The sequence below is a fragment of the Haemaphysalis longicornis genome, unplaced genomic scaffold (genome assembly GCF_048455015.1).
Source record: "Haemaphysalis longicornis isolate Haplotype H1 unplaced genomic scaffold, Haemaphysalis longicornis Haplotype H1 scaffold_2, whole genome shotgun sequence".
NCBI lineage: Eukaryota > Metazoa > Arthropoda > Arachnida > Ixodida > Ixodidae > Haemaphysalis > Haemaphysalis longicornis.
Window position 1 is genome coordinate 58,114,136 of NW_027526295.1, and position 13,782 is coordinate 58,127,917.

At 44.9% G+C, this 13,782-nt stretch overlaps 1 pseudogene; it reads left to right on the plus strand.

Annotated features, from left to right (window-relative positions):
- Positions 1-1,087: 1,087 nt before the first annotated feature.
- Positions 1,088-2,143, plus strand: LOC144167987 (uncharacterized; annotated as a pseudogene).
- Positions 2,144-13,782: the final 11,639 nt, after the last annotated feature.

Consider the following 13,782-nt stretch of genomic DNA (forward strand, 5'->3'; position numbering starts at 1 on the left):
GAAACCTGACTCAGCAAGCTTCGTGTGGCTTGAGTGAATTTGTACGTTTTAAATATCACGCTGCGCAAGAATCATAATCTTCATTACCTAGAAACTCATCATCTATAGCGTCGAGAAGTGCCCGCTGAATATTGCCACACAGAAAAGAACCAACCTTGCTCTTGTACAGAGTCCATTTCTTGCACCTACGCAACCACAGAATACAGTCATGACGCGCTTGCCCTTGCTCACTTCGCACGTGCTTTGCAGCCTCATCATCCACAACAGTTTATTGAGGTCTACTGCAAGACAAGGTTGTCTCCCAATCACGGCCAAAAAATCCTGTCCTGCGCTACTGGAGCGCATTTTTTCCCCCCAATGGCCGTGTTTCATCCATGCATAGCGTTATTGGCCTTCCCTTAATTCCTATACTGCCGTCTCGCCAAAAAACCGTTATCACCAGCGCGACTGCCAATTGCAGTAGGTTCCAGGCTCTACTGTCGTCCTCTTTCCGCCATGTCACAAGGCATTCGTCAATGCTGCTGTTATTTAAGCTGGTACATAGACAATTTTGCTCCTGGTGACAGGCGTGATGTTCGAAATCGCACCGCTCGAACCCTGCGTCGAGTAAATGAGCGACAGGTATCGTCTACATCGCCTGAGCAGAACCTAGCGTAATTACCTCTCCTTCAATGCCATAGAAGATGCGTGACCAGCATCTTTGCCGTGACGAATTGGGTTGAAAAGCCGCTGTAAAATTACACGCTAGCGAAACAAGCGTCTAAAAATACAATTGAACTATACTTTGACTGAGGGGTGTTCTCAGCAGCTAGCCTTAGTGGCGACCACTATTCTGGGCCCTCCTGCCTGTAGATTAGTACGTAGTGTAAATACGGCCAATTACGGCCAATACAGCCAATACGACCAATAGACCAGTGGGCACGGCGGCAACGCCAAGATGCAGTCGTCCAACCCATTTCTCTTCTTCGTTCAGGCCCTGCTTGGATTGCTGTCCGTATCAAGTGGATCACCGGTGCTATGTGCGCAATGCCAGCTGTCCACAACGCGCTTCCGTGCATCAACGGATCCTGAAGGACTCTCAGCGACGATGACGTTCACGGATCATTTCTGCATGCCTGGCGGCGCTACTGTGTCGTCGGTCGGCCGGTTAAGCGCATGGGCAGTACCACCGTGGAAAAACAGTATAAAAGAAGATCTTCAGCGACCTCCTGGCAGTGGGCACGGCGGCAACGCCAAGATGCAGTCGTCCAACCCATTTCTCTTCTTCATTCAGGTGAGGAAGAGTTACGGAAAATGCTATAGAAGTAGCAACCGTTGCCTTGGTATGCTGCCGTGCCCACGGTCACTGTATGAAATGTTTCAGTGTGTGATTGTTTCCTTGAGGTTCCTTTTGCTTTTGGGAGGGGATGTTGAAGAAAACCCTGGTCCTGACTTGGAGACGCTCGCCAAGCAACTTAGCGATATTGCTGCCGATATTCTAGAAATAAAAAACGCAAAAGCACAAACCAATCAAAGGCTAAGCGCGATAGACAAAAAACTGGAAAAGATTAGCGGTTTTGAAAAACAGGTTTCAGACTGCGTGAAAAAAATAGCTAGTCTAGAGGACAACCTTCAAGCCGTTACAAAAAAACTTGATGAACTGGAAAACAGGAGCCGTAGGTCTAACCTCATCATTTATGGCGTAGAGGAGAAGCCAAACGAGTCCCCGGAAACATTGCTAAGTGTAGTATCGAAGGAAATATTTGAGGGTATACTAAAAGTAAATACCGGTTATATAGAAAAGATTCACCGCCTAGGAAAACAGTCTACTGAAGATGTTAATAAGATCAGGCCTATTATTTTGAAATTCTCGAACAACCAGGACAAAACGAAAATATTCAAAAACTGCTCAAAACTGAAAGGTTCCGCTTACTCAATTAGTGACGACTTCTCCCGTACCATGCGAGATGTTAGGAAGAAACTCTGGGATTGAACAAAAGAAAATCGAGACAAAGGTGAAAAGGTGATGCTGGTTCATGATAAAGTGAGCAATAATGGGAAACTCTACGGCTGGGACAACAATCGCGGAGATCTTGTTGCTCTGTCAAAAAACGAAAATCGCCCGCTTACGGAAGGTCGGGTCACCAGAAGCCGATGCCACTGACGTTACTTAACGTTAATGCGCGAAGTATTGTGAACAAAGCCGACCAGTTTGAGGCCATTTTGATCGCGAATCAGCCAGACATCGTCACTGTCACAGAAACTTGGTTGCACAAAGAAATATTGGACCGCGAAATTGTTCCGCCAAACTACGTGATTGTTCGCAAAGATAGAGAGCACAGAGGTGGGGGCGTTGCCATTGTCGTACGACAAGGCATAAGTTTTACAGTCATGCCAGATGTTCCGGACGTCGAAGCGGTCTGGTGTAAGGTTTCCCTCATTGGTGTCACTGCATCCATAGGTGCGGTATACAGACCCCCGCATGCGCAAATGGCATATCTGGAGTCTTTATATGACTACATGCACAACCATGTGACCGGTGGCGCAGTAATCGTGGCTGGGGACTTCCATCTGCCCGATGTAAATTGGGAATGTCTGAGTACAGGAGCAGCTATGAGTGACCTTTTAAGCGGTTACATATTGTCATTTAATCTCGCACAACTTGTTGCCACGCCAACCCGTGAACAACGGGAATCTAGTTCTTTACTAGATCTCATCTTTGTTAGTGACCATTTCCCATCAAAGAATATCTTAACAAAAACTCTGGAGGGGTTATCTGATCATAAAATCGTTTCATGTTGCCTGCCTGTACCATGCCCTGCTCGCATGCGAGGGCTGGTTAAGTCTGTCCCGGCGTTTCACAAGGCCGATGACGCTGCAGTTATGACGTATTTAGAGCATGAATTCCACGACTTCTTCGATATGTGTGCTGATGGGTCCTTGGTGATTGACGAAATTTGGGCTAAATTTAAAGCTATTATTGCTCATTGTATGACCAATTTTGTTCCGCAGGTTGCAAAAGTAACAAAAAGACACAACCCTTGGATCACACGTGACATTATTCATACTAAACGTAAAATAAAAAGACTAAGAAAATCTAAGAAATCAAGCTCAGTCTATGGGTTCCAAGAAAAAATAACTTACTTGTCTCGGTCATTGAAGGTAAAAATCCGTAGTGCCAAAGAAACCTTCTGCAGCACAACACTAAGTAAGTTTATAAGAGAGTCGCCCCGGAAGTTCTGGCAATATCTTGGTTTAAAAAACAACCCCCCTACTGTCGTTTCAGCGGAGGAGGAATTAATTAAAGCTAACTCATTTAACACTTACTTCCAGTCTGTCTTCACAGCTGACGATGGTAAAAATACGCCGCTTCTGTTTCAGGATAAAAACTTAAGTAATTTAAGCTTGCCTCAATTGTCTGAGCCGGGTTTGCTATCACTTTTATTGAACATTGATGGGAAAAAGGTTGTGGACCCAACGGGATTCCCAATGCGTTTTTAAAGCGTTACGCTGAATCAGTGTGTAAATACGTTTTTCTTATATTTTCCAAATCGCCTAAAGATTGCCAGGTTCCATCGGAATAGAAAATTGCAAAAATTCTTTCCATCCACAAAAGTGGTGACTCGTCTTGTCCGTCTAATTACAGACCAATTTCTATTACGTGTACTTCCTGCAAAATGGTTGAGCATATTATTCTAAAGTCCCTTACTGAATACGTGGAAGAAAATGCTATTCTCCATTCCAATCAACACGGTTTTCGTCGCGGCCTATCTACTGTCACACAACTGGTTGAGACCTTGCATGACCTTGCCAATGGCATTAACGATCAATCGCAGATTGACGTAGTCTTTCTAGATCTGTCAAAAGCTTTTGACCGCGTTTCCCATCCCAAACTGATCCAAAAGCTTACCAATATACTGGGCAACGGACCTATGACCAAGTGGATCGAAAGCTACTTGACCGACCGCTACCAATTTGTTCAATATGGTGCACATGTCTCCGAAACGGTTCCAGTATTATCAGGAGTGCCCCAGGGTTCTTATTTAGGCCCCATGTTGTTTCTTCTTTTTATTAATGACATCGCTGACGTAGCCGAAGTAAATATCAGATTGTTCGCAGACGATTGTATCCTCTACCAGCGAATAGACAGCTACCAGGATCAGTTAAAACTAGACGAGTCGCTAAAAAAGGTCGGAACCTGGTGTCGAGAGTGGCAAATGGAAATAAATACTGAGAAAACTGTCGCCATGTCAATAACAAAGAAAAAAACGAAGGCAAATTTTTCGTATTCGCTGGGAAATGTCCAACTTCGCAACGTCGCTGTCTGCAAATATCTCGGCATCTTGATATCGTCCGACCTAAATTGGACTGCGCATGTCGAACATGTTACAAAGAAGGCTCTCAGCAAGTTATATTTTCTTAAGCGAACCCTTCGTCATTCGACACCCCAAACAAAACTTCTAGCGTATACCATGCTTATCCGTCCAATCCTCGAATATGCGAGTGTGGCCTGGTTCCCTTTCACAAACAAACATGTAGCCGCGCTTGAAAGAGTACAACGTAAAGCAGTTCGTTTTATCTATAACCGATTCACCTACTGCTCTTTTGAAAAGAGCGGATCTGCCCACCCTGGCGAGCCGCGCCAAGCTTCATAGTGTGAGATTTTTGTATCTGGTGCTACACAACTCTTTGAAAATAAATGCAGCCAGTTATGTTAAGGCTAACTGTAAGCGCCAAACACGAAATAAGCATTGCCACACACTTGATGAGTATCCCTTCAATAACGATGTTTTTCGCCACTCTTTGTTTCCACGAGCCATGCGCGCTAGGAATGCCCTGCACCCCACTGTGTTGACACAGCCGACAGTTGACAAATTTGTTATTAGAGCGAGTGAATCTGTACTGACTTTTATGTAGCCGTGATTTCTTGAGTTGACGATGTTGCAAGTTTTAACTCTGTCTGTGCAATTACGCGTTGTATTAAGTGCGAATGCACTTCTTAAGCCAGCCTGAAGCGTCCGCCGCCGTCCGCATAGCAACAGCTGCGCGTGCGCGTGCTCCTCGTCTTCCGTGGCAACGGGGGGAGATGGGCGCGCGCTGCCTGGCCGCTGACATGGCACATACCCACGTGGGGGATTGGCCAGGAATCTCCTCGTCTTCCTTGGCAACGGGGGGAGATGGGCGCGCGCTGCCTGGCCGCTGACATGGCACATACCCACGTGGGGGATTGGCCAAGAATCGGGCGTGAGAAGGGCTAATGCACCCGCCTAAAGGAGTACTGACACGAAATTTTAAAGCTGAGATCCGCTCTAGCAATCAAGTACAACGACAACACAAATAGGTGTCTGTGAATAAATGCATCTTTCTTTCTTTGTAGTTGTGTGTGTGTGTGTGATCTCTCTTTCGCGAACATTACCGAACCGCGCAAATTCAACTCGTGCATTCGCACTTTCACATTCTTCCCCTCGGGGAAATGCGGGGAATTTTTTTGTTTTTTATTTGCTTGCCCCAGCAATTCAACCGATGTTTATATTCATGACGACTCTTTGCCTATCACTACGCCGAATTTTGCACTACGTCCGAGATATATGCTTGAAATCCCAAGTGCTTGAAACATGTATTTTTAGTCTGTGTATTGTTTGTTTTTACAATGTGACACCACTCCTGTAATAATGCCATCACGGGATTGACAGTATCCTGAAATAAATAACTAAATAAATAAATAAATAAATAAATAGTGTAAATACGGCCAATTTAGCTTCTTATCATTCCAATCTTGAAGCACTTATAAAACCTGGACTGAATTATACCTGAACGCTAAGAATGAACACTTTATAAACGCAGCAAAGTACCCAACGTACACTCTTGGTGTTTTATATGACAGGTTCCAACACTAATCGGCACAATTTTTTGCGCACAGTAAGTGCTGCAGAAGTATGGTGTATAATAAAAAACTGCATAATAGCATAGCTGCAGGAATAGACGAAATTGTGGTGACAGCGCCTATGCTGCCTGTCGTGAACCTGAGTTATCTGCTGCTGTCACCCTGAATTGTCAAATGTTATTCATACGTGAAGTCACTAGTCACATGTGTGTTCGATATATATGTACGCTGGCGACAAAGAACACAGGTTGTCAGGTGATTATCTCACCCCCATTGTGTGGGGCGTGGTCCCTTTTTCTGTTTTTGTGGCAACCCCACTGTGCTTGACCTACTTCTAAGATACAACACGACGGAAATCGATCCAAAACCAAATTTGCTGAAACGCTCATTAGTGAAGTTCCAGCACACCTAATCACCGTAAAATTAAGTGCAGGTGTCTTTCCTAAAGGATTAAAAGTCGCGTGAGTGCCTCCGGTGGGTGTAGGTGGGAGAGGAGAGGAACATAGGCTTTCAAATTACATGCCGTATATCGCTGCTACCCATGCTATCTAAAATATTTGTGGATGCTACGCTTGACAGTTTACCCGATTTCTGTGCACACCATAATATTATCAGTAAAGGCCAATACAGCATCCATAAGGGGGGTTCAATGGAGCAGGTGCCCCTCATCAAAAAAATAAAATAACCAAAAACATTGTAGAGAAGAATTTGACATTCGGGTTATTTTTAACCCGTGAAAGCATTTATTTCAGTTAACCACACCATATTGAGAAACAAATTAGGCAAATATGGAATTAGAGGAGTAGCCAACTAATTGATAGAATGTTACCTAACCTCCCCAAAACAGCTTGTACGCCTTGGAGAGAGTATTTCACGTTTTTTCAACAATTCAGCGTGGTGTACCTCAGGGGTCAAAATAGGGGGCCGTACTTTTCTAGGCCTATTTTAAAGGTATCACTTCCGTTCGGTACTCCCCCGAACTAATAGCGAATGCAGATAACACCAACGCCTTTCCACATCAAAAAATGTAATTGACCTATAAAAAAACTAATCTAGTACCTTTCATCGCTTTCCTTGGGGCTTAAGCAAAAAGAACTGTAACTAAATTCTGCAAAGACAAAATCCGTAACATATCAACCAATAAACCAATCGGTGATAACACAGCGAACCGTAACATTTGAATGGTCCACAATCGAGAGGACAAGAACGCGAAGTTGGTAGGGATACGGTTAAACAGAAAGTTAACTTGCAACACTCACATTTCAGAAATAAGCTATGAACTGGCCCGAATTTTCGGAATGTTGCACCAAATCACACATTTCCTTCCACTGTGGTTAAAAAGAGAGCTGTATAACACCCTTTTTTACTCAAATATATGCTTTGGGGCGTTTTTATGGGGAGCTACAACTAATAAAAATCACAAAAAATTAATTACTTCGCAGAAAAGAATGCTAAGGACCTATGTTTATAACAAAGGCTACATCCGTGACCTGTGTGTAATGCGTGGCACGGAGGTGGCAGGGTGAAAATAGAGAAAGAAGATTTCATATCGCGCGAGACACCGAGCGGCCACTAGGAAAAGACACCACAGAGAAGACGAAGACGAAGCCGTGGTGCCAGCAATCGCTTTGATTTTTCAGGTTTTTTTTAAACGCAGAGCATTTCTTTAACTCACGATGTCACCCGTTCTAGTTGTCCATCGTCGTCCGCATTCTCCCCCTACACTATATAAAAAAAAAATAATACTTACCTGCGCCTGGTTTCGATCCCACGACCCTGCGGGCGGAACGCAAGGTACAAGGTGCTCTACCCACTGCGCCACAAAGCCGACACAGAATGGAGGGCTACGAACGCGCCTTATATTCTTGACTCATTCAAACTACGTCAAGAAGCTCCTAATACAACGCATTCACTACCTGTGGGCGGAACGCGAGGTACATGATGCTCTTCCAACTGCGCCACAATAATCATACCCACCCGCTAATAAATGTCACGTGACCACGTAATTAGGTCTCCTCATTTAATTACAATACAACAACCAACAGCAACAAGTGCAACAACTATAACGTAACGCAAACTACTTAACGTCGTGCCCCCCGGAAATGCTCTGCATTTGATCGTGCCCCTCGCGAGGGGTATGTTTAGTTTCCTGCCGCAGCAAGAACCAGGCGGCCTCCTGCGCATTTTGTGCCGCATACCCACTTTTTCCTTTTTTCTCAAAACTTTTTCCAACAGGTCTAAATTATCTTTTCTAAGCGTCTCGTGATTAGATAAGAATTACATTCTTTTTAACCATCCTCTGTTGATTGGCCGATGCCCTGATTGGGTATCTGCATACCTAAAGGCGCAACAACAACAACAAGAGCTGCGAACCCAGGAAGCGCTGGGTGACCGAGACAGGGCACGGTTGGATTCGGCATTCCCACGTCAAACGTCTGGTCGACGTGCCTTCCGTTACGAGACCGTCGCCATCGGTCACCAAGGCTAGCTGCCATCTGTGTGTAGCTACCTGGTCGGGCACGAGTGATCACAAGGCACTCCCGCGTCGTCCTGTTCCGGCTCGAGCAAGGGTTCCTGCTGCTGTGAAAACGACGTTCGTGGTGGGTGAGCGGCCCCATGCTCCAGCTGGGATCGCCGGTTTGCTGAGTCCTGGCCTCGACTTCCGGGCCTAGTCTGCTTGGTCTCGGAGGTGTTCCGGAGCGCCTCGCATCAATTCGCTGGTGACCTGTCCGTGAAGCTGCCGGCCAAGTTCTGCGACCCTCACCCTCGACGACCACTGTGCTCCAGCAAGGCATACTTGTGAGCCGTGCTTAACGCAGCTGTTTTGCGAGCCGAGCGCCAGCTAGTGCCGCGGAAAGCTATAACTTAACCCGCTTTGTGAACATTTCTTTTTGAGTTACTGTTATTTTATTGGAGTGGTCGTCTAACGCCTCCAATATGTTGTAAAGACACTTCGTCCTGCGTGTGAGTCCGTCATTCCTCTCATTTAGTTCTGCACAATCCTAGCGTAACCCTGTGAACGGATTCACTATTAAGCTTGCTTGCTTGCTTCTAGCCGACCAGGTTTATGACCTTAAACTGCTGCCAATTACCCAAAAAAGAAGGCCTAGCTCGTATAGCACAAACCTGAGGGAACATACATTTACATAAGGCATTCAAATCGGTATTCTTTCAGAACCGTAAATAGTTATGGAAAACAAGTGTTTTTATATCGAAGCATTGTCTCCGTAAAATAAATATTTGCTCAGATCGGCGTTAATGTCTCCATTAAAAAAGTTACCAACCAAAAAGAGATGTAGTTGTAATAAAGAACATTCCTTTTTATCAAATACAAAATTACTGCCTACAAGTTTGATGCTTTTCCTTTTTATTTTTTTTTTTATTTCATTGTTTCTTTTCCAAAGAATTCCAAAACTGAAGTTTTGTATACAAACCCATTGAGCAATAACTTCTCTGCACATGCTATGAAATAAATTGTTACCTCAATCCTTTCGTGTGCTTGTGATAGCTTGTGCAATATATTCAATACCGGCTGCTTGTAATCTCTTTTGTAAACCCTTTGTCTTATTTTTGTGCTTTTTCGAGATCTTACTCCCCCGGTATGTTGCTTGCCATAATTATATTGTTTGTCTAACTTCAGTGCTGATGAGGGTTTGTTATATTTGTCTAACTTCAGTGCTGATGAGTGTTTGTTATAGTAAGAGAGTCGCTTGCACATGTTTTCAATGCGCTGAACACCTGCCAATGTGAAGGCCTGCGGCTCCGTAAAGCTGCGATTGTATGTTATAGTACAAGAGTGGCTTGCACATTTTTTCAATACACTTCACACCTACCAAGGTGTGGGTGGGCGTCTCCGTTAAACTGTTTTTCCTCAGCTTTTTGCGCAGGATTGCAGCATCATGCCCCCTGTATGCGAAATAAAATATTCTGTTCTAACGTAAGCCGGTCGAACACGGAGAGAAAAATGATAACCGTGATCACAGGCTAGGAATCACGGAACTTGGACTCTCTCTCGGCCCGCAAAGACTGTCTTTACCCCTAATATAAAAAGGCTGCAAAACGAACCTTGGGGTAACCGCCTACAATAAAATGTCGCGTAAAACAAATATAGAGCAACACAGACATTGGAGTACCAAAAGACCAGTAATTTAGGAAGGATACGAACTACGAAAAAACCACCACCAATTCAGGCGCAGTGCTTCTTCAACATAAAAATTTCGGATATAACAAACTTTCTGATAAAAACTCACAAAAAATTATTGGTCTACCGCGTGAGGCTGCAAGCTCAGCCCTGTATGATGCGATCTCTTAATCGCTTCAAGAGATGGAAGCTACCCTGAGGAGGTGAGCTTTCTATTGAAGCGATGCCGTATATTCACAAAGCGTCGCACAAAATCAGAGAAAATATCGGGCACGCATAGAGCGCAAGTAGTGTCTGCAGCTTGCCGTAAGCTGTCAAAACTGTGGTCGCTCATAGGAAATGCCGGTAAAGGCCGGTAAAAAGATACAGGCCTGGAAAACGAAACATAAAAAAATACGGAGACTGTGTGACAAGGCTGATCCACGAAATCCCGTTCAAGTGTGGAAATGCCTATATAGGCTTAACGGGCCACCGCATCGAGTACCGGTTCCGCGAGCACCGTGGGTTGACCAGGTGTTAAAGTGCTGGTCATCTTGCTTTACACTGTCACAAGTGCCAGTGTACGCCAATTTCTGTTTGCCCTTTTCCGAAAATGTAACGATTCTCGGCAAATGCAGAAAGAAAACTGATAGAGGTGTCTTATGCGTTTTATGTCAGGCAGAAGCGGGGAGGAAATTGCGTCCGCGTGCCCTCCATCTCTTTTGGCGATGAAGAGATCCCCTTCCTACAAGCTGAGCTCCTTGCTTAAGGAGGCACACTGAAACTGTCATGCGCCGTTTTATCAGTAAGTTTATTACCCAATAATTGGTACTTTGCTCAAAGCATTTCGCATGCATTTGCGGTTGTTTGTCGTAAGATGTATCGACCTTCAAATATCAATCATTCCTAATTCATCGCGTATGTTCCCTTTCTTTACTCTGTGCTGTCTTGGTTTTCGTTATGTCAGCATGAACCAACAAGCGAAGCATACTACACTTTTTTTGTCAACATAGTGCAGATGTACCGCTCAACGTTATCCTGCAACGCAACATCTTCGCGGAAGGCGGCAGTCTCCCCCATTGTGGTGGCAGTTTCGCACCGTCTCGACACTGATGCTAACGTCGAGGGCACGCGGAAAATATTGGGAAGCCCCAGCCGGCCTCGACCGAAATTCGGTCATGACCGTCACCCTGCCTCCCCAGACCGTGACAGCCCTCCACGACCATCTTAGACAATGCCTGAAAATGCGAGCGGAATATGCCGGGTCCTCCTCGCCCTGGTCCGAAATGGCGGCGAGCCGCTTTGGCGATTCGTCACTGCATTGTGGATGGCGCTTTTGGGGACCTAGGTATTAACGTCATCGTCGTCATCCCGGGCGGCAGTCCCTTCATAATTTATTTTCGTCACATCGTCCCCGCTCATCGCAGTCATCACTTCACGGCGGACTTGACGGAGATCGTTCGACCATAAATTAAATTCGGGGTAGGGGGGGGGGGTATAGGTGGTGTTTGCAGTGTGTAAAGGTATCCGATATTTTCAATAACGTGTTGGATGTCAGAAAATGTATATTTTACCATTCAATCTTTCGTCTACCGGAGAAGCTAGGGAGGCAGCCCTGCTCAAATGGGTTGTGGTTGGAGTCTCAATTGCTTTTAGCTTAACGGGGGAGAGCGGATGACTGGAACTATAGGGGCCGTCATAGCGATTTTATCTCTGCGGGTGGCCACAGGTAGAAACTCGCTTTATTCATTGTGTAGAATAAAGTATCACTCCGTCCGCAACGACCAAGGCACGCAACAATACGAAGATGTGAACTGTTGTAAATTTCCCAATGTTTACACATCTTCAGAGACGATGAGGCACATGGAAGCACACAGCGGCTGTCGAACAAATATGGCTGCCTTTCATCAAAATCGATCTCGCTGTCTCGCTGTCATTTGACATGGTTGGTAGCCCCTTTGTTCTGTCGCAACGGGAGAGTATTTTAAATACGCATCGATAGTTATGTCTTGTCATTCGACACCGTGTTTCCTTTGTATGTCAAAATCCCTTACTAATTACACATCCCTGTATACTGCGACGCTAGTGTTACAACGAAGTTCGCAGCATGAGCCGGTGATTGCCTTTGCAGTAACAGCATCGGTCATCCACCAGTGCATTACATCCTATTCTTACCCAGTAAACGCTGTCCTCAAATGATTTAAAATTATTTTATTAACAGTTAGGAAAATGACCATTGCGGAGTTACGATGAGGATTTATAAATTTTATACTTCGAACAGTGGTAACAAGACGGGGACAAGGGCGAACTCAGGTAAATGATGGTTATGATAGTGATGAAGATGATCCTTGGTGATTGCCACATAGGCCAATCAGGGGATCGGCCAAATATCAGGGGTATGACAAATGATGGCATTTATTTACAGGTTCCCGTAAATAGTCAATTTCGAAAGGTTGGTAATACGTTTTGGAAGTAAAATCCAAGATGAAAAAAAGAATTATGATGTAAGGCTTCTTGTTATCCGTCGTGCTGTTCCTGTTCGAAGTATGCAAGGAAATCAACTATTCGACTTCTTTTTCTGCTTTATAACCTTGCAACTCAGCGTATAGATTGGAAAGGCCGTAGAAAAAATAAATTTAAAAGAAACGGTTTCAATTGTTCTTTCGCAAAGTAATGACTACGTGGCAGTTCCTTCATGCAGGAAGGTTTTTCCTGTGGAGTGTAGAATAGCTGGAAAGAATACAGCATGCCACCATTTCCTCAGCTCCAGTAATGGTATGTGGCTACACACTGGCTGTAATACGTGCCACTGACCTTCCAGGCTTAATTTTATAAAACAAATTTCTGTTCCCGTCCAATCGGTGAAGAAGGATGACCAGCGATGACTATAGTGATTACGGGTTTAACGGCGCAAGGCCAACAAAGGCAAAGAGCGCCATCACAATGGTGAAATTATCGGACAACCATTTGTAATAAAGGCACTAGTTTAAAAGAAATAAACGAAGATCACACCAACGCGTAGGACTTGAAGGTAGCGAAGCTCTCCGCAACCATTATGACCATGATGAAGTTTAAGTCCACGATTCCAGCCTATTTGCTCCTTCTTCGCTGCCGCAATGACATTTACTCCATAATTGTTACAATAAGCGTAACATTCTTTCATTTTTTTGGAAGTGACAATCATTGTAGAGCAACTTGAAGGGGCGTACGCTATGACGTGTTTTTCTCGTTCCGAGCAATTGTTCCCACGATTACGGCAAACGAGAGTTTTTTGCCAATCTTGGCCAAACTCCCTAAGCGTGCTTGGCATGCACCCGGGCCCCCGGAAGGCTGGGCGGTCCCCGCGAGGCCCAAACACACAAGCTCTCGGTATTTCCTTGGTTTCGTGACATGCCGGTGGTTGTTTTGGTTGTTTCTCTTCTAGCGCCACATACCCATGTCGGGGATCGGCCAAGAAACGGGGTGGCTTTTTGGGGCTAAACCGCCCACCTCATAGCCCCATACAATCAGCCTGTAGGAATTGGGGAAATGGTTATCGAATTATATAATAGATCTAGAGAAGAATCAGTGATTAATGCCATTTTTGGAAGAAAAAAATTGACCAGGTTAGCAGGACATTCGTCTGGTCTGTGATATATACGCGTGAATGGCCGCAATATTCTCTTTATGACAAAACCCCAGGGATGTGGCCCAGAACGACAGAAGCACAGGCATTGACAGAGGAAGGCCAGTGCGTTGAATTGGTGCGGCTAGATACCGTTTCCGTATTAAAAGAAAAACCGCGGCAGTACAGGAAAAA